Here is a 24,949-nt window from a genome sequence, read left to right as displayed (position 1 = left end):
ATGGATGGATGGATGGATGGATGGATGGATGGATGGATGGATGGATGGACGGGCGGACGGGCGGGCAGACAGACAGACAGACAGACAGACAGACAGACAGACAGATAGATAGATAGATAGATAGAAAAAAGGAAAAGGAAGAAGTAATAAGAAAATAAATTTTCACATTCGTATTGATGTATAAATGATACACAGGGAGTTACACATATTCCAAATGTGTGATTTTCTCAGTTCTGATACACACACATCCTCCAAAGTCATCACTGAACACAAGTTCACCGCTTCCATCTCTCCGAAACCCCTTCCATAGCCCTTCCTGCTTCCCTTCTTCACATGATGAGGTTGAGTTTTAAGAATTTTATGATTACATAATATCACACAATGTTTTCTGTTTTATAGTATGGCACCTTTCAGCACAATTGAGATGTGTATATGTTCCATGTATCAATAGCTTTTCCTCTTTGGTACAGACATGTCTCTACACAGATGTGCCAAAAGCCTACCAAACTTGACTTGCTCAAGATAAATCTCGTTCCCTTCTCCTGACCAAAGAATCCTTTCCACATGTCCTCTCCTGGTGACTGTCAGCCATCTTAACAGGAGCATCTTCTTGGGATCCAGCCTTACTACCCCCTCCCCCTCTTTCTGTTCATGTCCAGTTTTCATAGACTCCTGCCAACAGAGCCTGTAAATAGCTTCCTGATGCATCCATTTCTTTGTGTTTCCACGGCTACCAAACAAACAAAACCATTATAATTTCTTTCCCAACTTTCTTGGAAATCTTCCTGTGTCCATTCTTTTCTTCCTGTTAGCAGTTCCCATGTGATAGCCAGGGTGATTTATTTCTAGAACACAATCCTCCAATCTGCAGCTTCTAGTCTTTTTTTAAATTATTTTTTTAATTACATCATGATACTCATTAATTACACTCATGATATTAATTACATTTGTGTTATTAATTGATTTCATTTGTAGTATTCATTCAATAATTATATTTATGATATTCATTAATTACATTAATTGTATTGATTTATTACATTCATGATATTATGTCCTGATACTACTGTCCAATTGTGGGACTTTTCCATCACATAAAACAGAGATTCTGTACTTAGGAAATCATTGCTCTATATTCCTTTCTTCTCCATCTTGAGATAACATCTAATCTTTCTGTCTCTATGAATTTGTATATTCTATATATTTCATATAATACAATTCTATAGTATTTGTCCTTTTTTAAATGTAAAAACATTTTATACACAATTGCAGGAGCAATTTTATATACAATTGCAGATAGCTTAAACATAAAAACAGGTTATAATTCAAAAGTCCAGGGTTATTTTAAACAGTAAAATATTTTCTCTGTAGAAAATAGTAAAAATGATAACATTTCCCAATAAGCCCTTTTAAGCCAAATGGTAGCTGAATTATACATCTAAACATTGATTAGATTCTAGGATACAGAAGAAACTTATCTTCATCTGTTCAGAGAGCTATGTTTTACTTAAGTTGTGTAAGTGAGGTTCCTATTCATCTTCCCCTTCACTGTTTGATTTATGGCAGACATTTTTCTATATGCTAATCCATAATCTAAAAAGATTTTAGCCTCCCCTCCTGAAAGTATGGCCAGCATTTTCTTTCACCAGCTTGATACAATACTTTTTTTAAAAAAAAAAAAAAAAGCATTAAAAAAAATGACATCATGAAATTTGCAGGAAGATGGATGGAACTAGAAAATATCATCCTGAGTGAGGTAACCCAAATTCAGAAGGACAAACATGGTTCGTACTCATTCATAAGTGGACACTAGATATAAAGCAAAGGACAATCAGACTGCAACCCACAGATCCAGGAAGGCTACCTAGCAGGGGGCACCCTAGGATGACTGTGGCTTATAATAAGTTTTGGTTTTGCCCAATCACTGGGCAAGCTTTAGTGAAACATTTCACTATCAGCTTGGAGTCTTATTTAATGTATTTTCATTATTCTTAGGATTTAAAGACAAATCTTTAACTTGGCTGGCTTGAGTGGTTCCTACTGACCTTTCTACAGAGACTGACCTCTGTCCTAGTCTCAGGGCCACTAGTGACTCCATCACAGCTTCTAACCCCTCTGGCATTCCCCATCTCTGCCTGGAGCCCATCAGCAAATCACAATTCCTGCTGTTAGGTGTTGCACGAATCCTAAATGGTCTTATAATAAAAACCTGGAGCCAGATGTTGGGGTAAATGCTGAAAGACCAGAGGAAACAAGCCACAGCCACTTCTCACCTCGCCAACTTCTCAGCCAAAAGGGGAAGATCCTGTGTCCACCAATCCTCAGACTGAATGCCTCTGAGTCCTCAGCCAAAAAAGGCCTATCTCCTGCCGCTTTATATTCCTTTCCCTGCTCAGCCATATCACTTCCTGTCTCAACCTACCTAGTGCTGGGATTAAAGGTGTGTGATTCCCAGGTACCAGGATTAAAGGTGTGTGATCCCAGGTGCTGGAATTAAAGGTGTGTGCCACCATTGTCTGGTTGTTTCCCTTTTAAATTGGATTAATCTCATATAGTCCAGGGTGGCTTTGAACTCACAGAGATCCAGACGGATCTCTGCCTCTGGAGAGCTAGGATTAAACGTGTGTGCCACCACTGCCTGGCCTTTGTAGCTAACTCTGTGGCTGGCTCTGCCCTCTGATCTTCAGGCAAGTTTTATTAGAGTACAACAAAATGGCACCACAGTTAGGATACTACTCAAATAAGCTACCATTATTTTAATGTTAATATTTATTTTTTTTTCTGAGATAAAATCTTATGTACTCCAGGCTACTCCTGAACCTACAACCCTCTTCCCTTAACCTCCCAAGTGCTGGGATTATAGGATTAAGCCACACATTGGGTTCAGCTACCATTATTTTCAAGCATTTCATCTGTTGCCACAAACCAGTAAGGGGGAAATTAATGTAAATTCATTCATATTCCTCTCTCTCCCTCCTCCCTTCCTCCCTCTCTTCTATCTCTCTCCTCTTCCTCCCATTCAACTGTTTTTCCAAGAACTCCCTGGTCTGTACGATGGCTTCTAAAATAAATCAAACCTTGTTGCTATATCCCTTCTACTAGATGTCCATTGCAGTTACAGTACAGCTCAAAGTCTTCTGCACTGACCACAAGGTCCTGCTTGACCTGGCTCCTGCTCACACTATCGTCCTCTGCCACTGCCTTCCTCTTTCACTCTGCTCCAGCCCTGACAACATCTTCCCAACCTTCTCTTCCTGCCTCAACACACTCCATTGATCCTTCCTTGGAATGCTTTTCCAGCTTCTGAATGGCTGGTCCTTATCTTCTCGTTACCAAAAAGAACTCCTTGGCCATTTTTCCTCTTCCAGGAGATCACTCTCCATTCTTTTTGTTTGTTTGTTTGTTTGTTTTTTGTTTTTTGTTTTCGGAGACAGGGTTTCTCTGTGTAGCTTTGCACCTTTCCTGGAACTCGCTTTGGAGACCAGGCTGGCCTTGAACTCACAGAGATCTGCTTGCCTCTGCCTCCCGAGTGCTGAGATTAAAGGCATGCGCCACCACCGCCAGGTCTCTCCATTCTTCTGCTTGTTTTTGCTTTCTGTTCCTCTCAGTGGCTTCCCATCTCTCTCCTATTGACCTCTACAGACAACTCTCAGGGTGACGCGCCATCTGGCCATCTTTACCTCTGTAGTCTCATGGCCTTTTTGGTCTCTTCATCCCATCCAAGCCGAACTATTAATAGTTTACTCACTGTTTTTAAAGTATCTCAAAGGCTGTCCCAACTCAGGACTTTCAAAGATGTCATCCCTTCTCTCGAAGATGGTTTCATGTAAAACTCTAACATCACTTGATCCTTCCTGTCATTTAGATCTGGCTCAAATATTGGTCCTAAGGTAGGTCTTTTTTCATGACCTCAATTAATACAGAAACCCTACCAGCACAACCATGACTCTCTATCCTTCACCTTTTGTTTTCTCAAAACGCATTACTCAGCATATTAAATAAGTTTGTCCACTGTTTTCTGCCAAGTAGGATGTGCCATCTATCAGAGCAGCGATTGTTTTCAACACTGCTGTTCACATTGTTCTTAGATAAGCAATCAACAGTTTCCCCGGGGAGACTCTGGTGCTCCCTGCCTTCCACTGCGCCACTCCACTGTCCACCCTCTCTAGAGCGTCGGTCCCCTGCCGGGCTGGCCCAGGAAGTCTTACACATAGATAGAGGAAGTGCCCCAAGGGCTGAGGCAAAGACATAGAAGGCTGTTGCAAAATAACGGGCCACTTTACCTCATGTGGAGTTCAATCGATCAGGATTCATCCACATGATGTGAAAATAAAAGAAACGAGAGACCAGCCTCAACAGAAACCCGCCCTTTTATTAGAACAGTGAAGGACAGCAGCCTTGGGGGAAGTGGAGACCGCGCAGAAGCTCAGGGTGCTTGAGAGTTTCACAGGGCAGAAAGGGGAACTCCTGAGGCGGGTGGTTCCATCTTCATCTCTGCTCCCCTGAAGTCTCAAAGCTGTAAACACAACGGAGGTTGATGTGTTGATCTTGTCAGCAGCGTCCCAGCTCCTAACTGCCTGTGGGTGTTACAGCCAGTGAACTCTCCTGAAGGGAGTTTCTCAGCTAGTCTGAGACTTTTCGGTCATTAAGCCCTCAGACTAGCATTTGAGCCTTAATTTTAGTCCTTATCTTACAGAGAACGCAGAGACCCCCAAGGATGTGAGAAGGAGTGGCTTTCCCTAACCTTAGGGCCGGAAGTGTTTTCTTCAAGGTGGGGGACGGGGGCTGGGGAAAACAGCCCAAACTTGCTAAACTTGCGGAGTTCCAGAGGCGGGGCTTTGAGTCTGTCTCTTCTCAAGGGCTCGGCAAGCACCTCGGTGCAAAGCCTCGAGTCTGCGCAGGGAGGGCAGGACTCGCAGCACTTCCTCCCTGAGCCCGCGTCCTCGCCTCCAGGCCACCCAGCCCAGAGGCCACGACCAGCGCGCATCTGCGCTCAGCTCAGCCCGGTGCACTTCCGAGCAGCCCAGCGCATCTCGGCGCCACCCGGTGCATCTCAGCGCAGCCCCGCGTCAGCCGTCGAGGTAAGCAGCACCCCAGCCCCGCGCGCCGCAGCTCCGTGCATTCGGGGGACCACGCCGCGTCCCAGGTGGGAGGGGACCCGCGCGACACGGGTCCACTCACCGGCCACGTGAACCCGTGCTCCTCGCGCAGCCTGGAGACTCCAGGTCCGGTGCGCACCCCTCGCACTTGACCTGTACCAGGCCTGGGGTTCTCTCCTCTCTTCTCTGCGTTGTGTTTCTTCCGATTTAACGTGTTTCCTGTTTAGGAAATGCTACCTGTCTCAGGCCTGGGATCTCTGAGCTGAGCTGGTAGTCTGAGACAAGACATCCCGGAAGCATTTTAGGGCACCGTGCTGTTAATTGCTAGTCTGAGACTTTTCAGAGTTGGTGGATGCATACCTGGAAGTGTCCCCTTCGTTTGAAACCTTAAGAAACTGTGATTATGCTTTTTTTTTTTTAAGATAATCACTCTCTCTCAAATAGTGTCCTTTTTCCTTGTAAGATGTGGGTAAGGATGAGTTTGAATACCAGACACAGGTTTCCTGATTTAGTTTGGAGTCAAGATGCAGAAAATATTTTAAGTCATGGAGGACAGAATGCACTTAGATCCCCGAGAACCCCGGTACAGGCGCCCCCCGCTAAGACCTAAGCACGTGTACCTCTTCTTTTTCCCTGGGGAATGTATTTCACACCTTGGTTAAGAGTGACACGTGCTTTCCTAGAGCCATTCAGCATCTCCCAGTTCATAGAGGTTTTTTGCGATAGAGACGCCAGCGAAAGGGGAAAGGAATGCAGAGAAGAAACGGTGGGTGGATCCTCCATGAAAGAGCTGTGTGGTGTGAACAAAAACAAGGACGGTGCTACTGGCTTCTAAAATCTGAGACTCCAAGCCGAAAATTCAGAAAGGAAACCTTGGCCTTCACACTAAACCAGGAGTTTTCCCTTGGGGGCCTCACTAACACACAGGCGCATGGGCCTTGAGAGGAATGCTGGCTAGCAAGATAGCAGGAGATAGGAAAAGAGTCTTCTGTCATGTGCCTCCAGGTGCCGATTCCTGTCTGCTCAAAGGTGCCAACATGTAACATCCTCTTCAAACTGTTAGTACTTACTTTGTACATTCTTACCAATACTTGTGACTTTTCTGATACTTGGAGCACTCAGATTGTTGCTGCACATCTGATACTAACTAGACAAGGATGGACTTAATTACATTGTCAAGGCACACTGGGACTCAAGTAGTAGATGAGGTTATACCGTGTAAGAATGGAAATCTAACAGTGCTGTGAAGGGCTGGGGGCGCAGCTCAGCCGTGGAGCACACGCTGCTTGACGCCCTGTGTTCAGTACCAGAGGGAACAGGAGGGTATGCTAACAGGCTGTACGAGCTGAAATATAAACATTTGGGGTGGTTTTTGTTTCTGAGAAATACCACCAAAAAGCAAAGCAATTTCTGGTCTCCATGTAAGTTGCCAACATTCCCTTCTATTACATTTCGGAAGTTCTGAGTTACTATGTTTTTGAGAAATGTAACTTGGAAATGTGTAGTTTATTACACATAATATTCGCTAGGCTCTGTTTCGCCCACTATATTTTCTTTGCATTTTTGTATTCTGAGAATGTATACCAACTCTCCACTATGGTTTCACCTTATGTCACATATAGATAAAAAGTTCTAGATGTGGGTGAGGATGAGTTCGATATTATATGGTGAGCAATTTGTAGTTTGTTGTCATGAATGTTTGTGTCGTGCTACTTTGTTGTACAAAGAGCATTGTTGTTTTCCTTTATTTCTACTTATTTCTAGTCCTTTTTTATTTCATTTTATCTATTTTGATAAATAATCCTTTTAATGAACCTATGGGGATTTTTTAGAATAAATTCAGTTTGTGTTCTATAGTCTATCAGACGAAACCTTATGAGTGATCTTAGGCACTTTCAAGATAATTAATATCTTAATTTAAATAAAGTAAAATAATTTAAAATAAAATAGGACAAACATGGAACATTTTTGTTTCATTATACACCTAACTAGAAGGTCATTTTATGCAACATTTTGGATAATTTTGTGTGTGAGAAAAATTGTATATTGCAGCTAAGTGCCTGGGTGCCTTTTCTCCCCCTTGGAGATGCTGAATAAATCTGTGTGGTGTGTCTGTGTTTGGACTGTGACACGTCACATGAGGTTGGATCGAGCCTCAAGATGGAACAATTTTTACTATTAGCGTGATTGAGATTTTCAGTATAAAAATGTATCTTTTTTTATTAATTCTTTCATCTGAAATGACAGGTTTCTTAAAGTTCAAGCATCATAGGAATTCAGATATAAAATAAATATAAACTTTAAGAGTTAAAGATATTTGGTGGGGACATTGGTTTTTCAGTGAAGTTTATATGCTAAAGCACAGTTATAATTATCAGGAGACCTGGCTTTCACTCTGGAAAAACAGTACATTTCTCTAGGGGGAGAGAGAAGAGCAGCGCTAAGACACAGCACCCACACACACACACACCAGTTCAGGAGCCTGTCTTCATGGCAGCAGGGCAGGGTCCGAGGACAGTGAAGGCTAAGAGACCAGAACTGCCAAAATGCCACCACGGCACCCTCACTTTCCAGCCAGATTCTGTCACCATATAAGGTTCAAAGCATGCTTGCTAAATCAGTTCCACTTCTCAGGGGCACCAGCGAAATGTCTCAAGCCCCAAGACCCAGGGCATCATACTTCCCGGTACAGACACTGCAGCAGCTTCAGTTCAGGACTCCGTTTCCACCCATGTCCTGAGTGCCGACTATGAAACTCAATCACCAAGGACTGTATTATAAGACCTATTTCTTTCCTTCTCTTCCAAATTGGGTTCCCTTTTGATCACTGTGTGGCGATAGTACATAATGCTTATTGTTTCTTATTGAACTTATTGTTTCATTATCCAAGTTCTGGAGACCAGAAATTTCATATTATGGATATTGGGGGGTGGGAGATAGAATGTTTGCACATACATGAGATATCATGAGGATCAATTCCGAGCATGAAATTCATTTGTTTCATACACACTTGATACACATAGTTGGATGGTACTTTATGCAATGCTGTAAATAATTTTGTGAATGAAAGAGTTCATGTGTTGCAGCTAACAGAGATAATGAGTATCCCCACCACCATCACCACCGCAGCCTTAGGAAGGCTAAATAAACTCTGTGTTCTATGTCTATTTTTTAATCTTTTTTTATTTTTTATTTATGTGCATTGGTGTGTTGCCTGCATGTATATCTATATAAGGGTTTTGGGTACCCTGGAACTTGAATTACAAACACTTGTGAGCTGCCATGTGGTTGCTGGGAATTGAACCCCGGGTCCTCTGGAAGAACAGCCAGTGCTCTTAACTGCTGAGCCATCTCTCCAGCCCCCTATAATTATATCTTGACTCTGAACTGTCATGTGTAATCAGTGATTTTATGTTAGTGTTCCAAAATGTTTCAGATTTTGGAAGATCTGGGATTTGAGGTTTTCAGAGTTAGGGATGCTTACCATGTATGGTGTACCAGACTCTGAGATGGCTGGATTACGGTGTGGTTTTGTTAATCTTCACATCTAGACTTGTACTACTCTTTGTCACTGACAAAATGAAAGCGCAGAGAGTTTAAGAAATGCATAGAGAGAGTACCCCACAGAGCTAACACTAACCTGCAGAAGTTTGATAGCAGCACCCTGCATCAAGCACCAGGGCTCAGATGAGGGGAAAGATGGGTCCTCAGTGACCTTGTAGCCTACAAGTTGGGAGAAAACCAGACAGTGATAATTCTACATGTGTCTGATGTTGTGTTCTGTGTGACCACATAGCAGGTCCCTACAGCAGACCAGAGTGAGGCAGGGGGATGAATGAAAGACAGCCAAACAGGACAAACAAAACATTGACAAACTTGTTTTATTATAGATAGAAGACAAGAGAGATATCATCTTCAGCTTTACAGTTATTACCTTTATCTTTTGAAAAGTAATCTCCTTCAGCCTAATCGTGTTTTCATTCTTATCTTTATTACATCCAAATTCCTTGATTAAATCAACAAAGTAGTAAATCTAACCTTTTCTCTAACTCTATCAGAAGTCTTTCTGATGGGTCTTATAGACTCATCAGAGAAATGCCTGTGCGCTGGGGGGGGCGGGGGAGAGATAAGAGCTTAATTACAGGGGAATTGTGATTGTGTTCCCACACAGTGGCTGGAAGATTTATGTCCAGGTCACTACATCCTGTCAGACTAGAGAGAAATAAAAGGTGACATCAGAACAAGTGAGCTGTGACTGGGCATTTTCCTTTCATTTTTATTATGAAAATGTTCATGTTTACAAACATTACTATCTATATTCATATGTCCATATATGTATATACCATTACTCTCCTCAACACCTTATTACTTGGGGTATCATGTCTCTAAAGATAAGGTCCAAATATGCTATCTCACCTACAGCTACCTAGGCCTCTCCATCTCACATCAGACCCTATCAATTTCCCCGACCATATATCCCAGTCAGGGTTACTATTGCTGCCATGATTAAAAGCAGCTTGGGGGAGGAATGGATTTATTTGGCTTTCACTTCCATACTACAGTCCAGCATCAAAGGAAGTCAGGACAGGAACTCAAGCAGGATAGGAACCTGGAGGCAGGCAATGATGCAGAGGCCATAGAGGAGTGATGCTTACTGGCTTGTTCCTCATAGCTTGCTCAATCTGCTATATTATAATAGAAACCAAAACCACCAGTCCAAGGGTGGCCCCACCCACAACGCCCAGGGCCCTCCCCCATCAATTACTAATGACAAAAATGCCCCACAGGCTTTCCTAGAGCCTGATCTTATGGAGGCATTTTCTCAAGAGAGATTCCCTCCTCCCAAATGACTATAGCATGTGTCAAGTTGACATAAGACTAATGTCAATCGGGGGCCAGGCTCTGCCATTGAGCAAGCAATACCTACAATCCTGTGGCATATCTTTCTAAACAACTAGATCTTGTTAAAAAAGGGATGGCCACCCAGTCTACATATCCTGACTGTTGCTGCCCTTATAATCCCAGAAGCTAGCAAACTTTCTTCACATGATCTGGTGACTATGTATTCATGTCATTTGAGCACAGATCTCAGTCACCAAGCTTTCCTTGCTCCGTCACCCTCCCAGGTCCAAATCTTACATACCTAGCTTCTTGACTCTATCCTTCCAACCCTGCCCCTACCCTCACCTTTGCTCAATTTGAGAGCCTTACAAAAACAACAACAAAAACTTCCATGAATAGCCAGTCCCCTTGAACTCATGCAAGGGAGACCCATGATCCACCTGCCCCCCAAGACTCTCCCCTAAGAACTCTTTGCTCCTTTCTTAGCTATCACACAGTGTCCTTTACATTCCTCAAGACAGAACTTTGGAAGCGTACTAACAAGTCCTTACATCTTCTAGATCCTAGTGCCCTCTCTTAGTGTAGAGAGAGGAGATACGGTCAATGCTTCTGACTCTGTCTCTCATTCCTAACAGTGGGTGTGAGAGATAAGAGAAGTCAGCTCCAAGGATGACCTCGAACAGTTTGGCCTAAAGATTGCCATCAGCTGTGGTGAGAAGTTAGAGGTGACCGAAGTTCAGTTTGGGGGATGAGTGAGTGTGAAATATCAACTGGTAACCATGATACCCCTGCTTGTCCTGTACAAGGCTAAGTGAGCATGAAAAATACTGCTTATTATTCCCATTTTACAAATTAAAGATTCATACAAGAATCAGAGATTCATACAAGATTTCGCCATCACGAAACAGGACATAAGACAAGACCTTTGGGGGTTCCAAAGACTTAAACCATCCTAACCTAGCTAGTTTAAGAACACAGTCAGCACTGTTCCACTTCTGGGATAGTCACAAGAGAACTTCCATTGTCTTTAACAAGTGTGAAAGGAAGAAATTAACACGGAGGGACATACACACTTTGTAAGTCAGTCACACGGACACTGTGCCATGTCTGAAGCATAGAAAGACGGTCCCCAAGGAGGCAGGAGGAGGCCTGGCCCCAACACAGAGCTTTTTGTGCCCAGAGGTAAAAGAGTTTCTGTTTCCAAAATCAAAAGCCAGATTTGGAATAAAAGGATGCATTCTCACTATGCAACTGGATTTCAAATCGAGGATCCTCTAGAAGCTACTAAAAATATCAGGGATTAAGGTAAGACGTTTAAAACGCTGGCAGAAAGTAGTTTTGCTAGTGGAGCTTGAGATTAAAAAAAAAATCACTTAGCTTGGCAACGGGTGTCGAGGTGTGTAGTTGGGAAGTGATAGGACTGGTGGAATGCCGATTAAAAAGTCATCGACCACAGTGATGTAGACCAGGGTTCTCAGCCTGTGGGTCGCCACCCCTCAGGAGTCGAATGACCTTTTCACAGGAGAGGCTCTGTTCTCCACGGAAAAAAAATGTAGCCTTTGATTCTTAGACTGTCATCTCAAAAGGTCAAATTGTGTCGATGGGACAGGATGAAAGAGATCCCACAAAATATTTTTCTAGTTATCTCACATACTTTCTCAGCCACTTTTCTGACTGAGTTTATCTACGGCCACTGTATCGGTGCTGTTAACAGACCCCTTATCTCTGCTGCTGACATCCACAGCTGGCAGTTAAGTCAAGGAACCAGCTAAGCTTGGGGTGCCGTGTTGTTTCCATCTTGGGATGGTGACTCCTTCGGGGAGGCACTGGACCCCCTTTATCCCCAGAGCCCCTCTTCTATTGCTCTCCTTCTGATTCCGTCCCATAAATGATAGGAGTCGGCAAGCCAAGACTCGTTCTTCGTGTGTTTAGAATTCGGTGGCTTATATTTCCCTTGTTGTAAACAGCAAGCAGAATGAAGTCGTGTGGGCCGTGTTAGTAAAGAGAGCGCAGTGCAGTGACGACTGGACAGAGAGGTGGAAATCCCAAGAGAGCACGTCCTCAAAGTCAGTTGATGGTGCTGGGGCTGGTTCCCACCATATGTGTGAGTTCGATGAAACTTTTCTCAACGCAATATAGTTGGAACTTTGATTTTCTTCATTTCAACTTTTTTTTTTTCTGGTTTTTCAAGACAGTGTTTCTCTGTGTCGTCCTAGCTGTCTGGAAACTCACTCTGTAGACCATGCTGGCCTCGAACTCACAGAGATCCCCCTACCTCTGCTTCCGGAGTGCTGGGATTAAAGGCCCTGCGCCACCACCTCCCAGCTTTACGTCAACGATTATTATCTATTGAGGGTCAACCAGGTACCAGTGGGAAAAGTATAAAATATGGCCCCTCCTGCCCAAAAGATTCCAGTCCAGTGGGAAGATATGGCCTACAAATAAACACGTGATAGTGTCTAATGTCCACTGATAGGTGCAGTCTCATGCGGTAAGAGCAGGCAGTGTATACTGGTGGCCTAGGTGGTTTTGAAAAGTAAAGGTGTGTCCTGGTGACTCAGTGGAAGGAGGCTGCCTCCGACACCAGACACGTGGAACAGTGCAGCAGAGCTGAAGCATGGAATGCAGTGGGGAAGGAGACGGAGCAGCTGTGAGTAATATTCAGACTGTGTTCATGTGATGCTGTCCCCAGGTCCAACCGTGTTTGAGTCAAAGGCTGAGATAATCCTGAACATTCCAGGTCAGAATTAGCCAGAAGATATAATACATACCACCACGCATGGAACTTTGAATTTCCTAGAAGCCTCATAAAAAATTAACAAATATAATTTGGTATTACTTCTAACCACATATTTTATGAGCAATCCAAAAATATTATCTAATGGATGTTAATTATTTAAAAGCATAGCAAATTTAAGCAAGAGTAAATTATTAATGCGTGATTTCTTTTTCAAATGGTTTCCCAGATCCATTGGGGTTTTGTGTGTACAGCAGATTTCAGCTCAGCCACAGCTCAAGTGCAGGGCTGGTGTCTGTGGAACTGGACAGGGCAGCTGGATATAAATGCAGGTGAGCAGAGGGTACTGGGTAAATTCTGAAGCCAGCTAAAGGAAAGGGAAGAATGTTTGCTATGGTTTTAATCTCTAGCTTTTGAATTCATATTTAAATCCCAAGTGTTGTTATTATTGTTGTTGTTTTGTTTTGTTTGTTTGTTTTTCAGACAGGGTTTCTCTTTGTAGCCCGGGCTGTGGTGGAACTAATTCTGTAGACCAAGCTGGGCTCAAACTCAGATCTGCCTGCCTCTGCCTCCAAGTGCTGGGATTAAAGGTACACACACACACACACACACACACACACACAGAGCTTTAAATCCCAAGTGTTTTATTAGCACTCAAATTTGTTTTCTTTTTATATTTCCTCTCCACCCTTTTCCTCCACACCTTGTATTTTGTGTGTTCTGCCTAAAAGTAACAGGGACAGAAAAAAATAACTAGAAATTAACAGCAGAGCCTGTTGCCCTAAAACCCACATCCGGCCAAATGTGATCTGTTGCCCTGGGCAACCCTGGTTGTCAACTTTTGTTTTGTTTTCATTTTGGTTCACGTTCTAGTTCACAAGCATAACACATGGTCAGCAGCTGCAATTCACTTGCTGTGGCCCTCCACCCTGAAAATGCACTCCCCTCTCAGGAGAGGGCACAGTCAGATTTGGGGTACAGAGCTGGAGACACCTGGAGTATATAGCTTGAAAAGCCCTAGAGAGTAGACAGTGTGTTCTTCTCCTATTCAGAAAGGAGTCTCTGTCCTAGAAACTGTGTGTACAAATGTTTGATCCCAACAGAAAGTGTGGATATATGAAATCCAGCTATATTGTTGTGGACTTAGGAGTGTGTGTGTGTGTGTGTGTGTGTGTGTGTGTGTGTGTGTTGGGGGGGGAGAGACTGATAACCTGTTTCTACTGGCTACTTTGAAAGGAGAACATAATAATAAAAAATAAAAAGTCCTTGGCATTTGACTGTTAGCATTTGAATCTGAAGTGTCCCTCCAGGCTCCTGTTTTGAATGCTTAGCGCTGTGGTGCTATCTTGGGACCTGTGGTGCCTTCAGGTAGAAGAGCCTCACTGGAGGAAAGACTGCCCTGAACTGGGCCTTTAAGGCTGTACCGCCCTGGTCCCACACTGCTTGTCAAATATCCTCATCCGAATTCAATCAGGTGCCTAGAAACTGGCAACATCCTGTTGGAAATGGTGTGGACAGAGTAAGGAGAAGAAATGGCGATCACAGCCAGATACCAATGGGCCTTAAGCCTGGTTAGATGCAGACCAGACCTGAGCATTGAGAGCTCAGAGGAAGTACCTGGACTAGCATCTGACTTGTTTGAAGTCTTTGGAACAAAACAAAATGAGAATAAATTCCCATAGACGTGCCCTTGAAATAAATCAAGTGTCCGCCCGCCCCCCCCCATTTGTGTTCGTATTTGAAATAAACCTGTTATTCAGATTCCTGCCAGTCATGAATCATATCTTTCAGCTAAGAGTGTACAACATTTCTGTTCTTCTCCTTCACTCTCCCTGGGTGGCAGTGCCACTGAACAATGCCAGCGAAAACTCGTATAGTCATCTTTCATTGTCCATGGGAGATAGGTTTCAGGATGCCACTGAACATCAAAATCCATGGCTGTTCAGGTCCCCTATGTAAATAAAGTGGCGTAGTATTTACACAGAACCCACACAAGTTTCCGCATGTATTTTAGATCATCTCTAGGTTAGTTAACATCTCTACTGCAATATAAATGTTATAGAAATAGCTGTCACAATGTATCATTTAGGAAGTAATAACACAAAGGAAATCTGTATTAGCTGGGTATAGTGGTACACGAGTGTAATCTCTGTACTCAGAAGCTGAGGCAGGAAGATGGAGACTTGGAAACCAGCCTAAACTACATAATGGCAAGACCCTACCTCAAATCAAAGAGAGGGAAATGTGGAGAAGGAGAGGGAAGAAAAGGGCCGTATATGTTAAATAGGGTTTTTTAAATTAGTTTTTCATTTTAGACAGTTTCTGACTTGTCTACTCTATATTATGATTATATTCCCTTTATCACTGTCTCTTACCCACCCCCACTCCTGCTGGCCTCCTTCTTCCCAGATAGCTAGCCCTGCTTTCCTGTCTTACTTCTGGGTGTTCATGATGCAAAGGCATGTCATAGCCAGGAGACAAGTTATGGTCCTCTTCCCCATCTCCCAGATGTTATAGTCTCTCTACCACTCCCTCTTTCATGATGTCCCCTGGGCCTAAGAGTGAGTGACATAAATGTTCCATTTTAAGGTTGAATACTTTACAACCCTTATTCTCAATACTTTGTTGGGTTATAAGTCTACATTTTGACCATTGCCCACTGTCAAATGAGGCTTCTCTGATTAAGGCTAAGATTTGCGCTAGTCTAGGACATAAACATGAATATTTAGAAAGTTGTTTAACAACATATTTATTCAGTTGTAGTTTCCCCACATGGCCTGTGACCTCTCTGGCCATCAGCTTTGACTGGGTTTGCAGTACCAGGCATATGTTATCCCTCATGGAAGTTGGCCTTGGACTCAGTAAGGAAGCAGTTGGTTACCCCAAGAACAGTCATGCCACTGTTACAACACTGGGTATATCCTGTCTATAAAGTCAGTGTTGTAGCACTTAGGGCCCACTGCTGATTAAACTGTTGATAATTCTCCTCTTCCAACATGTTGCCTAGCACCTTCCAGTACCCGGCATGCTCACTGACAGCAGGAAGCCTCCAGTTCAATTCCAGCTGATATCACTGCAAACACATTTTTTAAAGTAAATATTTTCCCAAGCTTGGTGAAATCTTCAAGTAGTGTACCAACCCATAAGGATGGTCACCTATAAATGCAAAGTTATTTCCTGAAACAGGGGTGTGTGGAGAGTATTAAAAAGCAGGACAAGAGTGTCATGAAGTAAAGTGGATCAGAGAGCAACCATTTCTAAAGAAAGAGATTTGTTAACAATTGAGAGTGGGGTTTATTTTAATGATCTTTCCCACATGCAACGTTAAACTACTTTGGGAGGCACAAAGGAAAGAAACCAGCCTGGGAACCAGTTGCTCACCTTCTTAGAACAATGCCTTGAAGCGTTGTTCTCCACCAACAAAGGGAACTCAATGATTTTCTTAAAATAATGGGTCTGATATATCTCAGAGGCTTCTTTGACTGTGCAACCATTTTCTCCCATTTCTGCCACTTTGATACCCACAGCCACATTTGTGGCTAAGTTCATCTACTGCGTGAACCCTATTCTATTGTCCGTTCTCTTGTTATATCTTTAAATCCCCTTCAAGACCTGTGGAATAAATAAGTCATGAAAATGATAAGTCGTTAGTCTTCCTGACCTGATTTCTGGTCATGAAATGAAAGACTTGGACTGAGTTCAACTATGTTGCCAGCTCTTACTCTTTGATGGTAGGTCCGTGAAGTCGGGGTTGTCCAGAAAGTGAAGAATTTGTGACACACACCAGGTCCCATGGGGAGTCGGATATATCAATAGTGCATTTCCGTTGCAGAAATCTCAAAATGAAACAGAACAACAGCACAATGGGGCCAGCGAGGTAGCTCAGTGGGTAAAGGCACCCGCCTCTAAACCTGCAGCCTGAGTACTGGAACCCACGTAGGAGGAGGAGAGAACTGACTCCTACAACCTCCCCTCTGACCCCTACCCATGCACACAAAATAAATAAAAATGCAACTAAAAAATAACCAGCATTTAAAAATGTTTCTTTGATTATATAAAATGTATTCTTGTAGGAAAAAATAAATGGTGGATGCTTATCGCCTACTTTAAATAGACAAAATCCTGAAGTGGTGTCCAGGCTTGTACTATTATCTAAAATAGTCACTGTATTCATTGCCATATTACACACGAGGAAACTAAACCAGCAGAGACGTTTGTCTATGGACGTCCAGCAGCGAGGTGAATTGACTGGGCAGAAGGTAAATGGCAAATGCTTAGATGAAGACCAAGACTCTGCCTGGACTCACAGAGTGATATGGAAGACAGACACGTTATCAGAAATATTTGATCTGGACAAATGAATCTCTGGTCACAGAGCTCTGAGCAAGGCAACTGCTGATTCCCTGTTCTTACTGCTCCCAGTCCATGTTTTGGGAGACAATGTGGATGGTGACTGTGAACACGAACTGTGGAGCCAGACTAGGGCATAGGCAAGCTCCACATTTCACTTGCGGCCTCATTCAGATTAATTTATCTGAAAATCCAAAGGACTGGAATCATGTTACTACCTTCCAGGATTGCTTGGGAAATTAAGTGACATGCTGTAGGTTTTGAAGGGACTCTAGCCAGCCCAGGCCTGGCAAACATGGCTCTGGCCGCCCTTGCCTTTCCCCCAGTCCCTCCACCTTGCTAAAAAACCCATCAGATTACATTCCTGAAGCCAGCCCCCAAGCTCTGTTCCCTTATTTGGCCACTTCCTCCTCCTGTGGCTGACCACCAAGGTCCAGCTATGGAAGTATTGAAGTCCAGCAATCAGCAGCCCCCTTTGGCTCACCTAATTAACATATCCAATTAATATTAAACACCTCATCCTCACATGGGGTTTCCCCTTGTACCTTTATAAACTGTCATTTGCCTACAGGCCGTGTCTGGTTCCTCTCTATCCAGAGACAGTCCTTTGTCCCCTTGGGACAAATACCCCTGTCCCCTTTCCCTTGTTCCCTTCCCCTTCTGCCTTGTCCTCTATCTCCCATCTTTGTCCCTTATCCCTGCCTTCTGTCCCTCTGGGGCAAATAAATCTCCTTTGTCCTGAGAACTTGGCCTTAGGGGTCCTGAGCTGATACTTTTCCTTTCAGGTTTGTCTGACCTTCAATAATGTTCTATATGTATGCTTCCTACCGTTACCGACATGGGTGCTGGTATAATATTAGTACAAACATGTTTTGAGCACTAAGTGCCCTTGGTGGCATTATGTCTGGTATTAATGGAGTAAAGGCATAAAATTTGTTCCTATAGCATAATAAAGAACATATGGGAGAATCTACAGAGATGGTTCATCCTTTAAGAGCACCTACTGCTCTTGCAGAGGACCTAGGTTTTGTTTCCAGCACCCACAGGGTGGCTCACAACCACCGGTAACTCTTGTTGCAAGGATCCAGTGTCCTTTTCTGGTCTCTACTGGCTCCTGCACACACACACACAATGCACATGAATCCACACAGGTGCACACATACACATATAAATAAAAATAAATCTTTTTAAAAAAGGAAAAGAGAGAACATAATTCAGGTCATAAGCAAACTGCTGCTCCAGGACTTTAGACAAGGTAGACTGTGGGAATGTAGCCAAGCATCTTGACCTTGGCTTATGCAAAATGTAGAACCTCAATGAGTTGGGGAAACGGAGAAAAACACTGCAGAGGTGATGTGAATGATGTGCTCACACATATGGTACCATTCAATAGAGCATGGTTCATCGATCAGGGTCCACAGATGGGACTCAATGGGTTATTGAGAGAGAGAGAGAGAGAGAGAGAGAGAGAGAGAGAGAGAGAGAGAGAGAGAGAGAGAGAAGAATTAAAGAAAATACATCTAAGAGACAAACGGTGTATTAAGGAAAAAAACAAATTAATTACACTATTTTCGCTTTCAACAGTATTAGATACCTAGAGGTAACTGTAATCTGGCAATATTAGATAGATAATTTCAAAAATAATTCATAAATTCTAAATTTCTCACAGTACTGAGTAACGCGGTCAAAGCTCTCACTGACCTGCAGTATGTCATCATCTCTTGGTCCAGGGTATTGGCACTAGATAGACTACCCACCCATTAGTCACCTAGCTATTGTCTAGGATTCAGATCAAAAGTTCTATATCAGAGTGCACGTGCTCAAGTGGCCTCCGTTGGATAATGGTTCCTACGTGCGAGAGTAAGAACGCTGGCAGTTTTGTTATCGTATAATTTATAATTTATAATTGCTCTATTTTAGTATTCTTTATCATTGTTGATCTCTAGCTGTGCATGATTTGATAAGTTAACATATCAGAAGTATGAAAAGGAATCTGCTAGCCACAATCTCAGGTATCCACTTTGGATCTTTGAATGTACACGTTTGTGTTGGGGGTGGATTGTGGATGAGCTCATCCTAGGATTTCTCTGAGCATCTCTTCTAGTTGGCTGGGGAGATGTGGGTTTGGCTTGTGTGGGTTGGGACAGGGCTGCCCTATCAGACCTCTGTGCCTGGACGGAACTGTGTGCCTGGTCTCTCCACTCCTCGGTCCTTCACCATCAGTCTGCCTTTCTAAGGTTGATGTGCATTTGAAGGATCCTCCTTCTGAACTTAGGTGTTCAGATATCCCACTGACCTGGCCTTGAGGACTGGGCTCCAGTACAGATTCCCATCATCCCAGAAAAAGGCCTCAAGGGACAGTTGTTCCTGGTGAATGCTGACCTTGGAGAGCCAAGCAATGTCTCCACAATTTGATAGCACATGATGAAGCCACAAGAGAATAATTTCATTTGGGGCTGGCATCTCTGCTGCAGGGTTTCGTTCATGCTGCTCAGGAGTCTGTGGAGACAATGAGCTCGGTGCTGCAGGATGGTTAAAAAAAGTTTTACTGACAGGCAAATGAGGGAGACGTGAAGAAACCCAGTCTATTGCTTAGCTAGCTGAAGTTAAAAGGTAGGCTGTATACTTAAGTACTATCAGTGTGTTATGCAAAAGAAATGCCTGTGTTGGTATTTTTCATTTAAGGCAGGGAAGTTGCAGATTGAGTTTTGTAAAACGCATTAATACGTAACTTCTAGAATTTAATTGCTTCACTTTCTGTTATCTGCTGATTCTAGATTCAGCTGTTTGGGAACTCAGCGGGGGTTGGGGGGGTATTGCTAATGCTGCTGTTGCTGCTGTTTTCGGTGCTAGGAGTTAAACTCGGGGCCTTGTGCACCTTGGGGATTCTGTGTGTGGGTGTGCATATGTGTTTCTCTCTCTCTCTCTCTCTCTCTCTCTCTCTCTCTCTCTCTCTCTCTCTGTGTGTGTGTGTGTGTGTGTGTGTGTGTGTGTGTGTGTGTGTGTGTGTGTGTGTGTGTATTCATCCATGTGTGTTTAAGGCAGAGATTGGTGATTAGGAAAGGTTAAGTAGCGATTTCCTATGGATGGCTTCAGTGTAAAGTGATTTTAGCCCTGTCTGGTTCTCTAAGGTTGAATCATAAATCTACCTGAAGTTCTTTTGAATTGGTCCTGGATTGTAGTTCTGTCATAACCTATTGCTATGATTTCTATTGATCACAGATAATGACTCACTAATACAAATACTTGCACAAATTATTCAATAAGTATTCTTATTGAATGTATAGGGAACAGTGAACTATCACACTGGGGAAAGAGACAGAACAGAGTCAAAAGGCTCAGCCTGGATTGCATAGTGATTCCCAGGCCAGCCTGGGCTATACGGAGAACTTGTCTTAAAAAAAATCCACCTCTGCTTTCAGTAGCACCCATTAAAAAATTAAGACTTACATTTTATATTAAAAACTAACTTTAAAATTGGTCATTTGACTAAGCAAAGGAGCTAAAATTGCCAACAGCTATAAAACCCTTAGAGAAAAAAAATAGGATTAGATTTTCATGACCTTAAACGAAGCAATACTTTCTTAAAATACAAAACCCACAAACAACAAAAGAGAAATACATAATTTGGTCTCCAACCAAATTAAAACCTTTTGTGCTACAGTGTCTTCAAGAAAGCAGAAAGTCTATGTAGAGAATGGAAGAAAACACAGGTCATATCTCCAAGAAGGACTGCTGGCCAGAATATTTAAAATATTCTTTTAATAAAAAAATAAAAAGATAATCCACTTGAAAGCTGGACAAAGGGTGTTAATTGATATTTCTCCAAAGAAAATATAGAGAGACCAATTTAAGTATATGCCAATATGTTCAGCATCATAAGATAAATGCAAATTAAAAGCAATGGAAGACTTCACACGCGTGAGGATTGCTGTCATCAAAAGACAAAGACAACGGCAGATGTTGATGAGGCTGTGGAGAAACAGGAACCCAACTAAATATCCACTGACTGATGAAAAAGAAATGTGGTTCTTATACATATTATAGTTTGGGTGAACTTAGAATACATTGTGCTGCCGGGCGGTGGTGGCGCACGCCTTTAATCCCAGCACTCGGGAGGCAGAGCCAGGTGGATCTCTGTGAGTTCGAGGCCAGCCTGGACTACCAAGTGAGTCCCAGGAAAGGCGCAAAGCTACACAGAGAAACCCTGTCTCGAAAAACCAAAAAAAAAAAAAAAAAAAAAAATTAAATAAAAAAAAAAAAAAAAAAAAAAGAATACATTGTGCTGAGTTCAAGAAGCCAGACAAGAAAGAGCAAGCACCACATGACTCTCTTTGTAGGAAATGCCCAGAACACACAAATTTAACGAGAAAGTAGCTGGGTGGCTGCTTAGGGTTGGAGGGAGCTGGGGTGAGTGGGGACAGAGTCTCTTCCAAAGGAGAAGACAGTGTCCCAGAATTAGACTGTGGTGGTAGCTGCACAACCTGCATCTGTGCAAGAGCCATTGAATTGCACACTCTTCAGAGATGAATTCTCTGTTTTCACCTGCATTCTGAGAAGACGCAAAGCACCAGAAGCCAACTGTGCTCCGGATTCAGTCCATTAAAAGGGCTGGGGTTGATTATTTATGAAGTTATTAATGGTAGGTTTTGTGGAGAGAGCAGGATGGATGTTTGAAAGATAACATCCAAGAGGCCAATAAAGATTAGACAACAGAAACATTTTAAAGCCACATTGAAGAGTTTCAGAATAAATCCCTCAGACAATAAAGTTATATAAAAAAAAAGCAATATTAAGCTAAACCCGTGTTGAGGGAGAACACTGTAGTGCCCTCCCAGAAGCTGATTAAGAGGGAGAGTCTGTAGACAGGGAGGTTAATGGTATACTGGTGGAAGAGTCACAATGAATCGTGAAGAGGACCTGAACAGGAAGGGAGGGAGAGGTACAAGAAAAAGGGAAGAAGGCTAGATTGACCGGACAAGTCAGCTATCTCAAGAATAGGTAGAAATTCTTATAAAAGATGCTTAGGTCTATAAGTCAAGATAAATAAAGATAACTGGTCTGGTTTATGTATTTTATTTTAAGGGCTGAAGAGATTATCTGGGGAGAAGGGTGCTCGTATGTAAGTGGCTCTGGCCTGTAGCTCAGTTGATGAGTCTCCACCTGATGTGAGTAGATAGATACACAGCTGTGGAGTCAACCTGTATGTCTTCTCAGAACCTTTTCTCCCACTTTGTCACATCTACTTCCTACATCCCAGTATGACCTTCTGTCTCATATCCTCTTTCTGGCTTTCTCTTCAGCTCCCAAGATAGCCTCAGACTTGTATCTCTCTAGACCACAAACCAGGGGAATTCTGTGTGGGCTAGTGAAGAGACTGGTGGGTAGCCATGTTGCATCTGGACCCCTGCTGGGAAGCTCAACCGGGAATGCCAGTATGCCATAGGAAGTCTAATTGCAGGGCGTAAAAGTGTGGCAAGATGGCCCTGAGGTCATAAGAGTGGGAAAGCTGTCCCTGCCCCTCATCAGCTTCAGCACTTGGGAGAGTGGCCCCCACACCTCACCTGGGCAACACAGGAGAGCTGGCCCTGGTCATGTAGGTGTGGGAGAGCTGACCCTGAGGGAGTGTAGGCAGGAGAACTGGCCCCGCCCCTTGCTCATCACTACAAGAGATGAACTAGCCAGGGCAATGCCTGAGAGCTCACCCTGCTGGTGAGGACAGGGGAGAGATGGTGGGTTGACCAACCTGCAACTACCCAGGCCTAGAACCAGGGTTATGAGTTGGCCCACCCCATCCATGATCTGCTGGAGCATGTGACACGAGCATGTTCTACAGACCCAAAGCTGCAGGGTCTCCACAACACAGAGCAACACCAGGACAACCAAGAGAAGTCCCAGCGAGGGCCCAGCACTGATAGTGTAGCAGAAACCAGAGGCCTCAACCAGACCCGTGACTCTTCGCAATGAACATTTGCAAGGAAAGATGTGCGGATAAAGGGTTTACTACCTGACTCACTGTGTCTCACAGCAGCTTCCATGATGAGATTGATTTTTCCTTTTTTTTTCTTATTTTTTCTCTTAAATTTCATTTTATTTCACTTTGGGGGAGGGTTGCAAGAGCAGAGGGCAGCTATGAAGGGAGAAGGAAATGAGTGGGATCAAGACACATGATGTGAAAGACACAAAGAATCAGTAAAAAGGAAGTTTTAAAAAGTGCAGCAAGAGAAGGAACCTTAGATGAGTAAGATTTTGCAGTCTCATCCTGCAGCAATACCAGAGAACTCACCATAAAACAAAGGCCAGGGAGGGCTTAACCCCAAAGATACTCAGGATCACAACTAAAATAACTGTATCTTGAAGGGGCAAACTTGTTGGCACACTTACTTCAGAATGTAGTTTAAGCTGCATCATTATTAATATTTGTGAAATACAGATATTTTTACTAAGACCTCATCACGACAGCCCCCACAGGCAACAGGGAGGACAAACAGAAGCAAAAGTTCAAATGTGCAATCAATTTTAATAGATTAAATTTTAATAACCCCATGTGTGAGTTGTGTATGCGAGAGTGTATGTGGGTGTGTCTATTTTCTGGATTGAAATTGTCCTAATACTATACTTAAAAGAGTTCACACACAGAAAAAAAAATGCTGTCAAGGATGTAGGGGAAAGGAAGTCTTAGTCAGTCCTATTAGGCATATAGCCTTGTGCAGTCAGTACAGAAATATGTATGATGGCTCCCCCACAACAAAAACTGAAATTCAAACAAGCATGTGACCCAGCATTAGCACCCTGGAAAAAACTCAAGACTGTGAACACACAGCAATGATATTTACACATTCACGACCATAGCTGCACTGTTCAAAGTAGCCAGGAAATAGAACAAACCTAGATGTCCATCAGCAGATGAATGCATGAGAACAAAGTATTGACACGTGTGTGTGATGATGCCATGATGAAACCAGTGACTTTGTAGGCTGAGCTAGAGTATTCATTAAAGATTTAAAAATACTTCAGCATTAGTTCTTTCTGGTATTTCAAGTCTTCTGCATTGTATATTTTTATACTTTCCTTTATCTAGAATTGGTGATTTTTATTATTTCTGTTTTTCACAGCCAAGTTACTTCTACAAATTTGATCTTTTCATCATATCCAATTCTAACATCTATTACTGTCTCTAGCAGAAAACTTCAGAGTATTTATATTCGCCTCATGTCAGTAGCCTTGCTAATTCGACTCTGACTTTCTTCTGACTCTTCTAGCCTGACAGTCATTTTACATACATGTGCTTCTAAGGCAGTCTTTCCGTGGAGCCCCTAGGTCAAATTAGCTTATGTCAAACTTCACACTCATCCTTCTTACTTCTTTACATATCATCTAAGGCAGCTTTCCCCCTACAGCCACAAGCTCAGGTAGTCTTCACAAAGACCATCTGGTCTGCAAAATCTAAAATGCTCAGTGTCTGACTAAGAAGGGAAGCTTGTCAAACCCAGACATATACTAAGACCTTTTCCTGGATTGTTACTGTGACCACCAGAGTCAAATCAGAGAAGAGCAATAACGTTGGGACTCTCGGCATAGGAACAGGTGATGTTTTAAAATTAACATAGTGGTTGACTGAGTTAGACCAGGTGCAGGCCTATAAGTTACTCAGGAAACTGAGGCAAGAGGATCACCAGTTGAAGGTTTACCTGGGCCAGAATAAATTCGAGGCCAGCTTGGGCTAACAGAACAAATTCAAGGCCAGCCTGGATAATTTAGTGATGCCCTATCTCAAAATAAAAAAAAGGACAAAGAATGTAGCTTAGTGAAAGAGGGTTCAGTGTCTAGCATTCCCAAGGCCCCTGGGTCGATCTCCATCGACACACACACACACACACACACACACACACACACACACACACACACACACACACACACGGGA

General features: G+C 43.0%; 1 protein-coding gene and 1 long non-coding RNA gene across 3 annotated transcripts in view; one reads left to right on the top strand and one right to left on the bottom strand.

The window, feature by feature from the left end:
• Nucleotides 1-4,349: 4,349 nt before the first annotated feature.
• On the bottom strand, nucleotides 4,350-4,827 carry LOC143273372 (uncharacterized). The gene is made up of 2 exons (XR_013051443.1): nucleotides 4,742-4,827; nucleotides 4,350-4,513 (listed from the first exon to the last, which is right to left on the bottom strand). It is a non-coding gene; the product is annotated as an uncharacterized LOC143273372 (long non-coding RNA).
• Apbb1ip (amyloid beta precursor protein binding family B member 1 interacting protein) overlaps nucleotides 4,507-24,949 on the top strand; it is a 103,954-nt gene continuing 83,511 nt past the window's right edge. The window contains exon 1 of one of the 2 annotated variants that reach the window (XM_076572554.1): nucleotides 4,507-5,078. The gene's annotated coding sequence lies outside the window, so the exon portion shown is untranslated. The remainder of the gene's footprint in view (nucleotides 5,079-24,949) is intronic. The other variant, XM_076572555.1, reaches the window with a different exon arrangement.

Source organism: Peromyscus maniculatus, chromosome 5, assembly GCF_049852395.1.
Source record: "Peromyscus maniculatus bairdii isolate BWxNUB_F1_BW_parent chromosome 5, HU_Pman_BW_mat_3.1, whole genome shotgun sequence".
Classification (NCBI taxonomy): Eukaryota; Metazoa; Chordata; class Mammalia; order Rodentia; family Cricetidae; genus Peromyscus; species Peromyscus maniculatus.
This window is presented reverse-complemented; position numbering and strand designations above follow the sequence as displayed.